Genomic DNA, 4,559 nt, shown 5'->3' on the forward strand with positions numbered 1-4,559 from the left:
AAATTAGCTACATATTGCGAAATGACTCTTGTCTTCACATACCCGGTTATTGATTTTAACTTTACATAGGGAAGATAGCTCACAGTTCCTTTTTTTCTAAATTAAAGAAGTATTTAGTGAATTTTTCACCTTGTTCTAGCCACCTCCTCCTAGACCTGACAAAAGCACCTCTGGCCTCATCCTCATAAATTTTGTCCAAATCGAGTTGTAAAGATGACAGTCCTCTCAGTACTTCTCCAGATAAGCTTACTTTCCCTGATAGTGTACTATTTTAGTAATTATTTGGGATGATCTCTCCCCGTTTGCTTTAGTAACATTTTCCAAAACTGTTAATTAAATTTGCCTTCCGCCGCCGTCTTCCCACACCAGAAGCCAGAAGGAGTCACATGGTGTCTTTGTGGATTTAGAGAAAGCATATGACCGGGTGACGAGAGAGGAGGTGTGGTATTGTATGAGGAAGTCGGGAGTGGCAGAGAAGGTTTGTAATACGTCAGTTATCAATCGAGTCAACAATAATGTGGTTTTAAACACGAGTAGAGCCTGCTAGTTTAACTTTAGTAGATTCAAATAAAAATAACCTTGTCCTCTTTCATATCAAGTCTGTGTAAGGTGATTGAAACAGATTTCTGTACCAACTAATGACAAAAGACTCAACAAAGTCAAACTGCACTTTAATGATGTTTATTACCGCTTTTGACATTTTTATTCATCAACCTTAGGTGTGGGAAGATGGCGGCGCGAAACTCACGTTTGCGGCGGCCTGACCCAGGGCCGACTATGCAGCGTCTTTGTCCTCGTCTGGGTCTAACTTTGTGTCTTCATGTGAAGCTTTTTAATCCGTGTATTGTTCGTTCTTTCATTATTCCGTTTCAAAACTGAATTGGGAAAACAAATAAAACGAGTTTTAATTTAAGAGCAGAGAACCTAACCGTGGACAAAATTGCTGATAAGGAATTTTTCTGGTAAGGAGTTATGTATTTGTTTTGGATTCAAATCAAATCAAATCAGTTTTATTTGTATAGCCCAATATCACAAATTACAAATTTGCCTCAGTGGGCTTAACAGCAACGCAACATCCTGTCCTTTGACCCTCTCATCGGATAAGGAACAACTCCCTAAAAACCCTTTAACAGGGAGATGAAATAGGAAGAAACCTCAGGGTTGAGCAACAGAGGAGGGATCTCTCTCCCAAGACGGACAGCGTGCAATGGATGTTGTGTTCACGCAATTTACATAATACATAATAATGGATTGACAGAAATAATGCGAGATGAGTTGACAGAATGCGGGATATGAAATGAGAACCGAGCCTAACGTTAGCTAAGTTAGCTAGCACAGTGATGATGCACGCAGGGCAAAACAAAACAAAAAAAACTGTTTTTTTTTTGTTTTTTTTGTTTTTTGTTATTTGGTTTTTCCGTTTTGGTTTTAAAACAGAATAACAAAAAAACCTCACTCAGTTTAATTGTTTTTCCAATTCGGTTTTGAAACGGAATAATGAACGAACGAACATACACTGATTCTTTTCGTCGAATTTTTTTTTTCTTTTTCGTTTAATGACTAGGAGAGCTGGCGTTGGATCGGCTGTACTTACTGTACTTAGGCAGTCCGGCGGCGGTCTGGCCTAGCGTCGACTGTGCAGTGATTTTGTCTGCGTTGTCGTGTTGCGTTGTCAAAGGTATCTGGCTGGGAGAGCTGGCGTTGGATCGGCTGAGGGAACCTGGTCTGCTTTTCCTCATCGCTTTCAATACCGGCACAGCTAACAATCCGGTGCATGGTGAAGGGAAGATCCTCACGCCTGAGCTTGCTCTTGCGGGTGCTAACTTCACGGTTCATGGCATCCACTGACTCTGTGGCATCCTTCAGCTCCCGCTGCAGTTTCCTACGGTTTGCATTTGCTCTCTCTGCCTTTTCCTCAGCCTCTTCCAGCTTCCACTTCAGTTGCTTCATACAAGAGTTAAAATTTTCTGCCTGGTCTTTGTACTGCTCTGTGTTGCGTCTCTCATCCTCCACCTGCAGGATGACCTCATCTGCTTCTTGGTACATCTGACCAACTTGGAGGTGGCCTGCCTCTCCCTGGTCTCTATGTCCAGTTGCTCCTCCAGGTGTGTGATTTTGGCCTCTAGGGTGGATATACTGGCCTTGTACTTGGACTTGATCATTCCCGCCAGCTTCTGCAGCTTCAGCTTCAGCTCCTTCTTCTGCCGCTCCAGCTGGGCTCGAGCCCCCTCAATGCACTGGGAAGTGCTGCGCTCGGTAGTAAGCTCCACGTTCATCTGGTCATTCTGCAGCATGGCTCTCTTCAGCCTGTCCTTGACCAGTTCTGTATTGTTCTTCTCCTCCTCCAGCTCCTCCTCAAGCTGAGCAGTGCGTGCCTCAAGCCTTCTCTTCGCCTTCACAATTTGAGCATTCTTGCTGGCCTGGCTGTTAATCTCATCCCGTAGCTCGTCTCTCTCCTGCTGGGCCTGTCTTTTCACACACTCCGCAACTGCCAACTCCTCCTGCATTTGAGTCATGTCAGCTTCCATGCCCTTCAGCTTTTTCTTGGTCTCCTTGGCCTGAGCAAGGCTCTTTTCCCTGGACATACAAGTGTATTCTAGCTCCCTGATAAGTTCCTTCATCTGGGCCTGGAGTTTCTTCAGCTGCTTAAGGGCCTCATCACGGTTGTTGTTGGCCATATCAATGGCTGCCTCCAGTTCCTTCAGGTCCAGTTCAAGCTTCTTACGGGCTGCTACGGTGACAGAACGCTGCTTCCTCTCAAGCTCCATCTCTCGCACCTGTTTAATCAGTGCCCTCTTCTCCTCTTCACCCATCTCATCTCTTCCTGCCAGGTCTCTCTCGTAATGGGCCTTCATTGCCTGCATGTTGCCCTCCAAGCGCAGCTTGGCATGTACTGTGGCCTGCAGCTCATCCTGCAATTCTTCCAGCCGGGTCCTCATCTTGTCCAGCTGCTGCTCCATGCCACGCTTGGATTTCTCCAGCTTGTGGACACTCTTGTTAACATCATCCTTTAAAGATACCAGGTCCTCCATTTCAGCATGCAGCAGTTTGTTGCTGCGGTCCAATTCATCCTTCATGTCCATCAACGATTCAAGCTCATGGGTCAGAGCCAGGGCACGAGACTGCTTCTCCCTTGCCTCAGCCTCAGCACGGTCATGCTCCTCTGCATATCGCGCAGAGATGTTCTTCTCTTCAGCCAGCATCTGGTGAAACTTCTTCTGCTTCTTTTCCAAGTTGGAGACGATCTGTCGGAGACGGTCCTGGTCCACGAGCAGGTCATCCAGCTCCTCCTAGACACGCATCTTGGTCTTGTCCATCTTCTCAAAGGCATCACATTTCTCTTCCCATTGCTGGTTCACTTCCTCCAGCTCCCTCTGAAGCTTTTTCTTCCCTGCCTCAGCATTCTCCAGACAACCAGCTTCTGCCTCCACTTTCTTTTTCATGTCAGCAAGCTGAGCCTGCACACTGAAAAGCTGTTTCTCTACAGATTTATTGGCCTGTTCCTCCTCCTCCAGCTTCTCTCTCAGGCTGCTGTGTTCATCCTCCAGCTGATGCAGACGTGTGTTGAGAGACAGCTTCTGGCGTGTCTCCCCATGCAGCAGTTCCTGGACATCCTGTAGCTGGGACTCAACAGCAGAGCAATCTTTTGTTGCCTTGATGGACTTGCCCTCCACCTCACTCAGCACGCTATTGACATTGTCCAGCTTAGCCTGTAGCTTCGTCAACTTTTCAGCCAGCCCCTGGCACTGATGCTCAGTCTCTGCTTGTTTGCCTAGCAGTTGCTGAACCTGGGCTTCAGCCTTCTTCCTGCGATGCTCAGATTCTCCCTTACCCTGCATCAGTGTCTGCAACTCTATGGCCAGCTCATTCCTCTGAGACTCCAGAGCCTGCTTGGCCTTGTCAACAGACACCTTGTTCCTTTTAGCTTGCTCAAGCTGCTTGCTGAGCTCATCAAAGGCCTGGCTGTGTTTCTGTCTCATCTCGAGCACCTGCAGTTCATGGACCTTGGCCTCATCATCCAGAGCCTTTTTTAGCTGAGCTACCTCAGTCTCACGCTTGGTCGTGAGCTCCTGCTGGGCGCCAGTGGAGTCCAGTGTGTCCTCCGACTCTGCCTTGAGGGCCTCCAGCTTTTCTCCCAGGTCTCTGCAGTGCTTCTCTGCCTTGGTGCGAGCTTGTCTCTCCAGCTCCATATGTTGCAGTTTTTAACGTCAATAAATTGCTTCTCTTGTTCATAAGCTGTACGTGTATTACTACACTATTATTTGGCTTATACCATGACAGTGTCATGAAACAAAAAATTAATTGCAATTATTTGTGTGACAATCATTAACAATAATTTCATGATCGTGTCAGCCCTATCTGTAATAAGTTTTTGCTCATCACCGAATACTTCCAGCTGGAGCAAAGTCCACTGATGATGCTCAGGGAAGCTTCAACCCTGTTACTGAGCTGAAGAAGCTGAGACAGGCCCAGCAGAGCAGCTGCCGGCTGGAGATTGGAGAGCTGCTGCGAATCAGAGGACCAGTGAAGACCTTCAGACAACAGAGAGAGATCACAGC

General features: G+C 47.0%; 1 pseudogene; it reads right to left on the reverse strand.

The window, feature by feature from the left end:
• Positions 1-859: 859 nt before the first annotated feature.
• On the reverse strand, positions 860-4,190 carry LOC130113055 (myosin-9-like; annotated as a pseudogene).
• Between the last annotated feature and the right edge of the window lie 369 nt (positions 4,191-4,559).

The sequence above is a fragment of the Lampris incognitus genome, chromosome 5 (assembly GCF_029633865.1).
Source record: "Lampris incognitus isolate fLamInc1 chromosome 5, fLamInc1.hap2, whole genome shotgun sequence".
Taxonomy (NCBI): Eukaryota; Metazoa; Chordata; class Actinopteri; order Lampriformes; family Lampridae; genus Lampris; species Lampris incognitus.